Here is a 13,674-nt window from a genome sequence, read left to right as displayed (position 1 = left end):
TCAATAGCAGAGAGGCCCAAACGCCATCTCAGCAGCAGAGAGGAAATGACTATTCACAAGACACAAAGGTTTATGGATTTCTGCCTAACAAAAGATTATTTCTGAGCGAACCCTTCATGTACAGCTCTTCTAGTAGGAAAGCTGAGAGCCTGCAGCACGCTGAATGCAAGTGAGGGAGGGCATTCTCCAGGGCAGGTGTACTATGCAAGGTAGCCTCTTAATCTTCTCACATGCACAAGCGTTATTTTTCATACCAGCTGCATCTTAAACACTCGGTTAAGATGGTGATTAGTGGTGGTGGTAGGGTGTCACAGTGGGAGCTTTCTTAAGAAGAAAAGGCTTTGATTGAGCCAATGAAAGCTGTTGCCAGGGAACCAGATGCCATGAACACACCACTCCAGCAGCGCAAGAATACAAACCATGTGAGTGCTGGACTGAGCTTTAAATGCATTTGCTGGTTAGAGCCTGAACACACTGTTAACTCTTTCAGAACCCGACAGAGTTCACACAATGAGGTGGGAAGATAGGAATCCCTTGTGGGCGCTGAGGAGCAAAACATCTCCCCATATCTCTCTGTTCCACCCTGTTGATCCAGAAGTAAAACAGAGAGGGGAAACTTTTGACCTTTAGTTTTTGAATAGTAAAGTGGGATTGTTTATTATTTTTATAAAGTATGCAAGAGAACTTCTCTTCAAAGTAACATTTTTACACTAATGTGAAAAAGAATCAGATTAAGTGCTCAGATAACACTATAAATGTACTAATTTTGTTTTTCTAGGGGGTGTTACACATGAAGTTTGATGTGCACAGTGTGTTCACCAGTCAGTTTCTATGCAAGAGGAACAGAATAGCTTAGATTCCATTTTTCCCAGATCTGAGCTGGTTTCCAACACAAATGTTACCGATTTGAATTTTATCTGATCAGCTGCCAATTTGTTTCAAAGTTAACTTTCCACTCTGATTACTAAACAGCCTTGTACTCTACCGACAGAGCATTTTTTTCCTAATGTAAATTCCACAGTGCTCTGCAGTCCTACCAGTAAAACACAGCTAAAGCTCTAATTAAAAATCATGCCTGCCATATGTCAATTCATAAGAACTAAAATTAAACTAACAAGGGGCTGTAACCAAAACTTTTTTTGAACACAGCAGCTTGCCTGCTCCATTTTGAAGCAGTAATGTTTGAAAACTGGGGCATTTCTTGAAGGACGATGACTTGTCCGAGACATTTTCATTGCTGGGTTTCCAGTTCCTAAAAGCCATTCCCATTCTGCAGCTCAACTGAAAATCCCACTGTTCCCACATAGCCAGTATTGGCTGCCTGTAACTGCTTTGATCCCACAGAGCCACTAACTGTTGAGCAAGTGAGATGTTGCTGGCAATGTTATAGAGCACTCCCCCTGCCAGTCTCCGTTTCAGCCTTTTTACATCCTGTAGCAATGCCAGCCATCTCGAAAGCCCCGAGTTGGGGTCCAGTGCGCTGCTGCCTTTTTAATCCCCTCCCACAGTGTAGAAGGCCTGGGGAAAAGAAGATAGCAATACAATTATAATGCTTAAGTGGCCATAAAGTCCCAGTGTAAGTCCTAACAACCTGCACATAAGGTACAATAAACTTTGGGCCCCTCCAATTTATTCTAGGGGTTTGGCAAGAGCAGGTATTGCAAAGCTGATTTAAAATCTTCACATGACTCTTGTGCCAACTCCTGCCTGGGCTGATGATGGAGAATTTGGACTCTTGGTAGTCCACTGGTCATCAAAACAGTCACAGCTGCTTACTATCAAGACGACACTTATGGTTCATCACCCCGGAGCCCCTAGGAGTTCCAGCTAATAGTTATTCCATGGCTGCATTGCATAGCTGAGAACTGGGAGAACATACACACAAATATGGCAACTCGCAGTGCAGAAAAATGTGCCATACGCTCATACAGAGTGCTTCTGTCTCACTGAACACTGAAAAGACCTACTGGAGGGTCCCCTGGACCTCCTGTGGGCTTGGCCCTGAGGTCCCATGTTAGTTGCTGTATTACCACAACTGGGGCTGCCTGCCTGCTGACAATCTGACTCCTGCGTTTTATCTGCAGAACCCCCTCTCAGGCAGGACATCACACTCTCTTAGCACAAGAACTTCTGCAAGCCTCATAAAACAGGGAAAAACAGCTCTACAATTCAGCTTAGGTTAGCCCTGGATAAGTGGAAGAACTGGAAAAGATTTCTACAAGCAGAGCAGTTATCTAAACACAACTTTGGCAATATACAAGGGCTAACAGCCCAGTTTTATAACCAGTTCCATACAAAATCTCCAATGATCAAAAACAGTCAGTGTCTGCACTTTGTATTTTAAGCCTAAAACATACATATACGTAGCTAGATATTGCACAGTGGCAAAGGAAGCCATTCTGGTGTGCTGGCTTAGTGGGACATAAGGATGAAAGCGTCACTTACTGATCAAACATGCTTCTATGGCACGTTAGTGAACTTTGCAAAGCACCATCCAAGATCCTGGGCAGATGTGATCCTGCTCGGTTTGCAAGAGCAAACAGAACCACAGTGCATGATGGCATTGTTACAGAGACTAATAATCTACTCTCTGCACCACAAATAGGAATAGATGTACTGAAGTTACCATGCTGGTGAGTGACATTTAATACTGGCTGTTGCTGGCTACCTCTTGCTATGCATTGCTGAGCTCCTTCCCAAAGACATTCACTCCCAAACAAACTCAGTTTTTACATTTATGCTCACTCAAGCATTTGTGCTGCCACGTTAAAGGATCTTCATCAAATCTGCAAACTGGAGCCATCAAGAAATGTGAAGTGCAAGTAATGCTGCCATTTCCAAAACATATTTCCTTTCTTCACTTCTACATCAAAATACAAGTCCCAGTTCACAGAATTGCACGTTTCCTTCAGTACATGCACTCTGGATACAAATAGGATTACACCTATTCTGGGACAAAAATGACAACTACAGCTACCTGTAGGACTATGTCATTTGTTGCAGTAAGTGGAAGCTGAACAGCCAACGAGGCAGAAGATGGTGTGAAAAGAGATGGGAGCCTCCTCGACTGAGGACTCAAATGCTGTGCTGAGCAAATAGACTCTGTCCCCAAACATGACACAGACTCCATATCTAGTACAGAGCCCCCTGATTAGCTCCAGGCAACATCCCCACTCATCCCTTGTCCTTCCCTTTCCCTCTCTCCACTCCCAGATTCCTCAGGGCTCCCCTTGTCCTCTTCCTCTCCATAGCACTGTCAATTACTTCCCACTTCCTTCCGCAGACTGTGCTTCTGTTTGCCTCGCTCAAATCATTTCTTCTTTTGCTTTCAAGTTCACCTACATCCTGACCTGCATCTGGTCCTTCTTTGAAAATTTACTCTTTTTTTTCCCAAGCACACCTCTCATTACAATCAATCACTATCTGGATGTACACTGATCACTGAAAATTCCTGTTTTCCATAGCTGTTCCGTACCTACAGATTTGGACAGCCTATTTCCATATGTTATTCTGAATTTACACAAGTTTATTTTAATGGCATTTAAAACAGATCTAATATAGCACTCAGAGGGCTGGATTTTTTTCTGTAAAATATATATCCTCCTTAGAAATAAACTAAGTCAGACTCACCAATAAAACTGACAATCGTAAAAAGTAATGGACAAAAGGCAGTTGCTACAGCCCCTTCCCACAACAGTAACGAAATGTAATTAAGCACTGCTTAGAAACTACGTGGCACAGCCTTGCAGAAGAGTTGCTAAAGAAATGCAGAACAGAGAATCAATCAGAGACTTTGGAAATAAATTTAGATTCATTTTCTCACCTAAATCTCTATTTTCTTAATTTACATCTTGTTCAATTCATCAGAAAGTCATGAAGTACAATCATTTTTCTATCTTGGAAGAAAAATATCATAAGCTGAGGAAAACTGAGAATTGCCCTGCCAGTACAGGCTCATTGCTATTGCTGTTCTGTTATGGAATGTGTCATTTTTGCCAACTGAAGAAAGCAGCTCTTCTGTTTGAAGATATATTTGTTCTGTACATTTTCTATTGCTGTTGGTATATTGTAAAGCACTTTGAGCACATGTAGAGTGAAAGACACTGTTAAATAAGTTAAAAGTTGCAGTGTTGTAGCATGCTGCAAGTCTTTGTACATGGCAGCAGGGGGCACTTCCACAAGATGATGCTGAAACACAGCTGACAGACTATCCTGGTTTCAAGGCCAGGCAAAAACACAGCATGCTCACATCTCACGTCTGAAAGCATGGCATGCCTGCACCAAATGATGGCTCCCCACCCCTCTTCCTCCTACTAAATATGCACAAAGCAGTTGAGTAGCTCTGTGAGAAAATTAAAGAAAGAAAAAATTGTACCTTTGGATCGAGTATGAGGAAGGTAATGAATTGCACACTTGAACACAGAGGGAAGCAAATATCTGAATAGGTCTTGTCAACCAGTGTTGGTGCAGGGACTACAGAGCAAGATTTCCACAACAGGAGTCAGAAATGAGGCTGAGACTCTTACCTTCTCTGCAATTACCTAGGAAGCGTAAAATGCTCTTACAGTAAGTTTCTGCATGAAAAGAGTTGAAATATCAGAGACAAAGTCATTGAAGTTACATAATACATAGATGACTGTTCTACAAAACAAGCCCCCAAACTAGTATTTCTGTACTTGCTATGCTCCCCCTCACTCTCTCTGTGGCTGACGTAAGGAAATCCATTTCAGTTCACCACCACAGCAACAAAGAAACAACTCCTGATGACAATAAAGAGGGTGCTGGAAATGCTTCACAGATCCTGAAATGCTGCAAAGCAAACAGAACAGATTGAACAAGTGCATTTTTCCTCCTGTATGAGGAGAAAAAAGTAACTAACTCCACTGAATCTCCCTCACAGTTGTCAAAAACACAGGATGCTAGTCTGGTTTTGCTGCTATTTGGAATAGCGCATTTGCAGAGCACAGAGGTATGAATTAGTGCATTTCTGAACAAAGAATCTGGCTGAGTGCTCTGAGAGTAAGCGTGCAGTTGCAGGGGCAAACTGCAAATTTGGAGAGCCAGCTGACAGCTCTGCAGCTCAGGAGAAAATGCCTGATCTCTGCCTGCTAAACCATGGTGTTGGACGCGTGGTAAAAAATGACCAGGAGAAACCAGAACTGTTTTGTGAACCAGGGGTGAGCGGCTGCAAGAAAATTCACTACAGTAGCGTTCAGTGATTAAATATTTTTCTTTTTGGAATGTTAGCTTACATTGAAATAATCACCTTAATGTCAAATTATTTTACTGCAATGAAAACTTAAAATGCTGTAATAACCAATGGCATAATATTACATGAGATATACATGTCTGTCGTAGGTAAAACTGCAGAATCTTAAAATTATTGTCCCAAAAGCCACAATACACACAGAAAAATACAGATTTCTACAGGGAAAAGTCAACGCATTGCTAAAAATCAGATTAATGGGTAAAATTGCCGATTTCAGGGTTTGTGCGAGGTTTTTTTTGAGCCTACATCTGTTATACTGATTTAAAATATTTTGTTTGAATAGCACATACCACCAGTTTCACAGCAGCTAAAAGAACAGACTTATACGATGCAATGAAAAGTGAATACATTAGAGTCACAGCCAAAGACTGGGCTTTCTGCCGTGAGTTTGTATCAACAGCACTCCATGCTGCAGCCCTAACGCTGACTCAGTAGAAGTTAGAATTACATCTGAAAGGACCACCTTTTGATTCCAGTTATACAAAAACCTAAAGCTTGCGGGATACAGAGCAAATTTTACCTCAAACTTTTCTCCCAGCTGTATCACAGCCACTCTACTAAAGACAGTGCTGGAAGAAAATATTAATTTTGTGTATTGTGCACACTACCTTGAGATGGATTTTGAATCTCTGCAACACATCCCATAAGAACTGTGACTGTTTATTCTGGTTAGCATTATTACCATAGCAATTACTTGAAGACATAATTTTTGCTCAGTGACAACCAGAACACGACACCAACTTTACATTGAAGAAAGCATGTGAACACACCAATTTTGCAAATAATTTGGAAACTTTATTAATCGGGATATCCGGGATTTTCCATAGATAAACTGTTACACTCTCCTCTTACAATTTTCTCTCAGTGATCCACAATTGCCAGTTTATCAGAGCCATTCTCACACGCCTCATTCAAGACACACCAGGCTCAAAGCATCCATCTTATCTACAGCCTTTACACTGCAGCCATCCCTCTGACCCCTGAGCGCTCGGGGAGACGTTTCAGACTGAGAGGGACTCCCCCAGGTAAGACAGCATAACCTGTTGGAGATGCACATCTGTTGCTTTGCCAAATGCATTACACTTTGTGAGGGAAACCCCCATTTTTATTTTTGAAACATTCCCTCTTCCTCATGTTAACTTCCTCTTTGCTGCTGATGACGAGAACAAAGTGAAAGATTTTCTCAAGCTAGCAGGGGTCAGACTTGTCTATTCACAGAGGATCCAGCCACTATCTGATCTGAATGCTACAGCAACAATTACTATCTCTATACGGTAGCAATACCTCTTCCACCTGAGGCCAGAGCCGTGGTTCTGAACATGGCATACCTCCTTCCACGAGAAATCAATTATGCAGAGAGAAATGGCAAAGGGAAATACACTTTAAACTGAAACAGATGGTGAGCTGCAATTGCTTTTATTGCTAAGACATTTGGTCCCTGTATTTTTGCATTTCAAATCCATTAATTTGCTAGTTTTTAGAAAAACTGTTTAGCTGTAATAGTGGCCATGGATGAGATGAAACAAACTAACATGACTCCCCCACTATGTGACTCCACAGTCTGGTGTGATACATCCCATGCCAAGTACTGACAGGAATATGGCTTCAGCAGGCACCTTTTCAACAGGCTTATGAACTACTTTCTTAGTGCAGCAATATGCTACACATGACACTGCTTATATCTACAAATGCTCAGGGAAACATTTTATGTCCTCAATACTGCTCCTGCAGAGCAGGACAGGCATCCTTTGTAAGCCTGCAAACAGAGACTGCACCCAGATTTGCCCCCCCTGCTCCTCAGTGTTTGGGCAAAACGGATCACTTCTGTGGGGAGCTGAAAGGCTGCAGGAAGGGGAGATGCATCAGAAAAGAGCAGAGCTGGGAAGAGAGAAGGCAAAGCTCTGTAGATGTAGGCTTCTGCTGTCACTAAGAGAAAGGGAAGTACAAAAGCCAGGATGCCATCTCAGAGGAGACTCTACCCTGGGGCGGCAGCAGCAACAGCAGCCAGCCTTTCCAGAGTCGTGGCTATGGACATATAGTCACTGCCTGATATATCAGGTACCCTGAGCAGTGCCTACTGTATCTTCGTCTAGGGCTTGTCTGGACCTAATCCATAAAGCCAATCCAAGAGAAACCCATTAAGGTCCCCACTGAAGACTCAGTATGTTGCTAGATTAAAACTGGGAAAAATCTTGATGATTAATTCATGGCCTCATCCCAGATATGAGTACAGACTGGGAGAACAACAAAGCAGCCCAATGGCGCAAGACATGGGGGTCTAGACGGACAAAAAGCAGGACAGGAGCCAGCAGCATATACTTGCAGCTTGGAAGGCCAATAGTATCCTGGGCCACATCAACAGAGGGAGCAGCAGGGAGAGGGAGATGATTGTCCCCCTCTACTCTGCCCTTGTGAGACCTCATCTAGAGTGCTGCATCCAGAACAGAAAGCATGCAGAGCTGATGCAGTAGACCCACAGGAGTGCCACAAAGATGCTAAAGAGCTGGAGCATCTCTCCTATGAGGAAAAGTTAAAGGAGTTAGGCTTGTTTAGCTTGGAGAAGAGAAGGCTTTGGGAAGACCTTATTGTGGCCTTCCAGTACTCAAAGGGAGCTTACATGCAGGAGTGGAATCAACTTTTTACACGGTCTGATAGTGATAGGACAATGGAGAATGTCTGTGAACTAAAAGAGGTGATGTTTAGGTTAGATGTTACGGAGAAATTTTTTACTCAGAGGATGGTGAGACATTGAAACAAGATTGCTCAGAGAGGCCAAGTTTGATGAGGACAGCGGACAGCCTGATCTGGTGGGTGGCAACCCTGCCCACAGCAGGGAGGCTGGAACTAGGTGATCCTTAACGTTCTTTCCAATCTAAGCCATTATATGTTTCTAAACTCTGGCTGCTCAATAGTTCCTGTAGGTTTAGTTCCTGTAGCTGTAGGTGGTCTGTTGGAGAATACCACAGCTCAAGTCCTAGTTGCCCTGCACAGTAATTCTTAGACAACAGAGCTTCATTTGATATATTTGCTGATGACAGCAGATAAAGATACAATGGTGAAAGTATGTAAGGAAAGAATAATTTCCTGCACAGTTAGTCAGCCATGCAGCCACCAATTGACAAGCTGCAAAATGATTTAAGATACGCTTTTTTTTTCCTTTTCTTTTTCCTCTCCTGCGTTTTTTCAGTTTCACAATTACTTGAACTAGAAGTCTCATTACAATGACTACTATGTTAGGCAGACTTCAAATACAAAGTACAACATGAAGGACCGCTTGGCCTGTCTTTTCCAAAAACCTACAGTACAAGGGTGGATGCACTGCTCTGTACTTGAGAAACCAGTTGAGCCTTCATGGAAAAAGGGCAGTAGGAGGATGGGCCACAGGTAGAGAAAAAAACTACAGATGGAGTGGCACACCCTCCAAAACTTGACAAAAGGCATCTTGGCACATGGAGGCAAGCAGGTAAGAACTGATAGCCTACATGAAGGCCTTAGCTCTGTTCCTGTAAATATTAACTGCACAGACTCCACAAAGCCTCAGAAAAACTACTGCAGTTCAGATATTAAGCAGCTGCTAATAAACTTAACCTGATACTCAAATATATATTTTCAGCATCATCTTCCCCATAATCTTTCCCTCATTTATTTGAAAGTTATCAACTATAGTTCGTTTATCATGACTAAGTTTGTACCTGTTCTGAGGTTTTAAATGGTGCCCACACGGTCACAGTGCCTCTACACAGGGTGACTTATTTCTCAAACACACTGCCGTATGTTGAGCTGCTTCCTTTGAAGCCCACATGGAGCCGGATTTTGGCTCTCATAAAGGCTGCTGGAATTTTGCCATCAGCATCGACGGAGCCAGTTCATGTGTGGATTTCATGTCTATGAACCCTGACAAGGAACAAAACTTCTCAACTTCTATTCAAGTGGAAAAAGCTTTCATGCTAACTAGCTGAGGTTTTTTTCTTCCTTGGATTAGAAAGGAACATGTCAGACATCCCACATGATACTCATCACCCTGGCTCCCATATTTCTTAATTCACAGTATAAAATTCAAAGCAATTACATAATAGTATTTTGTATTCTGCATAACTCATTGCTATTAAAACTAATAAGCTACACCCATGCCAACGACATGAGTTTTTTTTCTGCAGCACAGCAAATCTACTTCAGAAAAAAGAGGTAGAAAGCAGACTGACGCTTTTTAAGAGGACAAGACTTATCCAGCAATCTCTGATGGTGTGAGATACAGTACAGCTGCTACCACATTTGTCTGGGAAGTCTTTGCTTAACTCATTCTTGGCTCCATCATCAGTGACGTAATGAGTTCATCCCAAATTTGTGGCAAGACTTTTATTTTTCTTTTTACAACATCCTACATCTTGATTTGTTCTGTATATACACCCAGGGATAGGTTCACAGATGTCTTTGACAGTAAACTAACTAAGCAAGCCTATATTGTGCCACTTTCCTGATGGCACGGGATGTTAGTAAGATGAATATCAGGTGGCAAAGATCCTCATCCAGCATCATACATTTTCATGCTAAGAAAAATTCTTAAACATTATTTCCTTTCACAAAGGAAGACAAGTCAGAGCTGATCTAAGAGTTCAAAATGCAAGCACAGGTTGGTTTTCCTTCCAATCACTTACTAGTCGTCGTTTGTTTTGCTTTCCTATAAGCCTGGCTTCAGACTAATTGTCAGAAACCAGAAGATTTCACAACAGGCTAAGTTGTGCTGGAAGTGTCTGCAGAGGAAAGCAGATGAAGTCTTTTCTACTCATCATCGTAGGAGCAGAACACAATGATCATTGTAGGTCATTTCCAACTTGGGATATTCTATAATCTGCAGTCTTCTTCAGGGTCTAGGTTCAGTCCAGTGTGATGGCACTCAGAAATGGGCTGATGGAGATTATATGGCTTATAATACTGCAGCAGGCTTGATGAGCAACTGTTTGGGCACAGCTACCAGTGATAAAAATAGCTGTCTTGATTCCAGCTTTGTACTTCCTTAATCCTGGAATTAAGCAGCTTAACTATCCCCAGCACAACTTGCTATGCCACTACCCAACAGTCTCAATAAATCTACGGCAGTTGAGGATTCTAGCCACGTCTCCATGTTTCTAGCTAAATCCCTTATTCTTTGGGAAGGGGAACAGGGAACCCCTGTCTTGACTTTGTAACATTCCACTCAGGGATTTCCAAACTCCAGAAGCACACCACAGGACTCAACCAACTTTAAGAGTCACTTAAAGAAGGGATTGATTTATCTAGATCTGCAATTTTTTATTCCTGCAATACGGTAAAAGCAGAAGAATGGAGCTACGGATGTGCTTCACAGGCATTCAATAGGGTCAACATTTCCTTGATTGCTGAGTGCCTCTGCACTTATTTTCTGTAGATAATATAGCAGTAGCTTGTTCTTAGAATTTAAATGAGGCGTGGGTTGAAGCTTGCCAAATACAATTTGGAAGCATACCCTAAGGGTCTGGGAGGGCACAGAGGAAGAAGCAGAGAGATTGCCTTGCAGAGCCTGCCACTAGCAAAAGCTCTGCAGAATCCAGCAGACACGCCTACCAGATTGAAACTGCCAGACCTGATGCTCAGAAACACTCTGAAGCCCAGCTGAAGTTGTCAACAGCTGCAGGTGTTCTCAAAAGCCCTCTGGCTGTCACAGTAGATGTCTCCCGAAAAGGAGGAAGAATTGGAAGGAAGAATTTCAACCTTTGATTCAGACATAAATTACAACAGAATTATTTCTCGTCAAGTCTATGGCACAACAGCATAACAACCTGTGGTCACAACACTTAAGGCTTTCCTTTTCTTTTCCTCTTCTGCCTAGCCACACTATTACTTGTTCTGTTTCATTCACAAAGAGTAAACACAGTCTCCATGTTGTAGAAGAAAACGGTACACAGCATTCACAAAATGTGTGCCTGCCTATGCATACATGGAGGACTGGTGGAAGTCTGAGAATTTTTCTTCCTCTTATATTCACTAGCTGAAATTAATTAATTTGTTGAAAGTCACACAGAGCAGAGGATAAAACTTCTATGGCTTGGAATTGGCCTGGAATTGAGAAGACTTGGTTTAACTAAAAGATGTTACCACTACTGAAATGCAAAGAAAGCAGCCATTTTGACAAACAACTGCATCACTGGTGCAGGAGATCTGTCAGCAAACAGCAAGTCTGTAATAAAACTGGCAAAGCTAATTAGAAATTAGTTACAAGACAGCTCTGCAGCTGAAAGATATGTTTTTATCTTAATCCTATGACTTGCTGTTACTTTCACAGCAAACTAGAAGCCCACAGAAAACCTGCTACTATCTGTGGCAGCAAACTCTACCCCAAAAAAGATCAGCTCAAAAGCTTTCAGAATTCATCAGATCCATGAGTCCAAAGGGCAATTTCAGTCACTTACATGAGGAACACTCATGAAAAGGCAAAACTAAGGTCCCTTGCCTGTCATCTATAATACAAGGTACGTCCTATATGATATTTACAGTGAAGCTGCTGGATTCTTTTATGTTATTGAACAAGAGCAATTAGATATACTTTAGCATGTAAAGGGGTACAGTATTTAGTCCCCCTACCTCTTTCCAGGTCTACAAGTTAACCACACAGAAATGAGGTAACACTTACTGGCATCCAGCACATGGTCTCTCTGCTGAAGTTTGTCAATAATTAACAGATAATCAGTAGCAACTGCACTAATATCCCTGCTTAATACTACATTTTCCCCTTAACACACAAATAAGTACACTCAAACTATCACATGACACCAATGTTTAGTTATTAATCTGACCGGACTGGAAACGACAATCAAATCCTCCAAACACTGACTCGCATGCAATTCCTTAAAGCGGTCTTTACGTTCTGGCTTAGCCTACAAACCCACAAAATGTCTGAAGAATGATTAATGCACAAGGCAGTTAATTAGAAAATACTCAAGAATAAAAAATGAAAATTCCAATTCTTCAGGAACTGTATCTTGCAAAACCATTTGGAAGTTCTGGCATTTACCTCATGGATGTTTTTATTTCTTGACAATGTTAACTTATTATCCAGGTTCCAGAAATATCAAGAGGCCTCACCCCTACTGTGCTAAACACTATAAAATGCATAGCAAATTGACAATCCTTTCTCCTAAGAGCTTATTCATTAAATCACCATCTTCACTGAGATGAGAAATTTAAAGGCATACACCAAAGCTTAATGCTGTTCATGGGTAAAATATTAGGAGGAGCCTTAAATATTTCAGCACTGTCACAATTACATAGCTTAGCACGAACAGAGAGCAACGGTTAAATCACAGGAAGCAACATGGCTAGTTGTAATGATCTCAGATACAGGGTATTCTGAACAAAATACTTTGTATCCCAGCAACCTCAAATTGCTGTTAAAATCTTAATCCTTCATCTTTACATATGATATGAAAATGTGACCTTTTATACAACTGCATTTTATTAGCACCATCCGAACGGTCTGAAAAATGAAAACCCTATTCATGTCCAGAAATGAACATTTTTCTTGTTACTAGTTAAGGGCATTTTAAAAAGCATGCATGTGTACTGTAAGAGCTTGAATGACTGCACAGATGCATACAACTGCTTTTCAGTTTTAGCATTTACGTGAGCCTTAAGCTAGCTCTATCAGGTCTTACATAGTAACGATATCTGCAAAGATAAAGAGTGAACCTTTACAGAAAGAAAGCCTTTAATCAGTCTCCTAATCTGAGCCTGAACTAATGAGGAAAGTCTCAGTGCAGTCTAGATAACTCTTGCTTAACTGCATTTGACATTTTGGAGTAGATTAGGTTCTAATGGTTTACGGTAGAGCTTTCTCTTTAGAAACCTTGGGATGTCATTAATAAATACTGGCCATCGTATAGGGACTCCACACCTCTGTAGTCGAGACAAAACATCTTATAGGAAATCACTGCCTACTGTGTCATGAACCACATCAGTGAAGCCAGGCGCAACATCCATCAAAGATTAAAAGAGCAGAAAACGAACACTGCTGTGACCAAACACTTGGAATCATGTGCCGACTGTCACAAACAATTAGAATTCAGCAGGGGCATTCTCAGGCATTCACAAATCACGACTGTAGGAGACCGCAGGAAATGGGGCCACGATTAACCCATCCTGCTGTCCCCAGTCATAACAACAGGATGTTATGGGGAAGAAGCTGCAAGATTTTTCATCTTGAAAAGAACTCATTTTCCTAAAACCTCACCTTCTGATCAGGATGCAAAGAATAATCTGTTATACAAGGAAACTTAGAGACCGGGAAATCTGTGCTTCATTCTCTATTCTTTTGAGTAGGGCAGGCATTTGGCAGCAGTGGGAATACAAATGCTACAGGCCTAGTCTCCAGGGAAGGCAGATCCTCTCATCCC

At 41.7% G+C, this 13,674-nt stretch overlaps 1 long non-coding RNA gene across 1 annotated transcript in view; it reads right to left on the bottom strand.

The window, feature by feature from the left end:
* Positions 1-666: 666 nt before the first annotated feature.
* Positions 667-13,674, bottom strand: part of LOC125696916 (uncharacterized) — a 56,166-nt gene continuing 43,158 nt past the window's right edge. Inside the window, exon 3 of the long non-coding RNA XR_007378608.1 lies at positions 667-1,518. This is a non-coding gene — a long non-coding RNA (uncharacterized LOC125696916). The remainder of the gene's footprint in view (positions 1,519-13,674) is intronic.

The sequence above is a fragment of the Lagopus muta genome, chromosome 8 (genome assembly GCF_023343835.1).
Source record: "Lagopus muta isolate bLagMut1 chromosome 8, bLagMut1 primary, whole genome shotgun sequence".
NCBI lineage: Eukaryota > Metazoa > Chordata > Aves > Galliformes > Phasianidae > Lagopus > Lagopus muta.
Note: the sequence above shows the minus strand (reverse complement) of the source record. Positions and strands in the feature narration are given on the sequence as shown.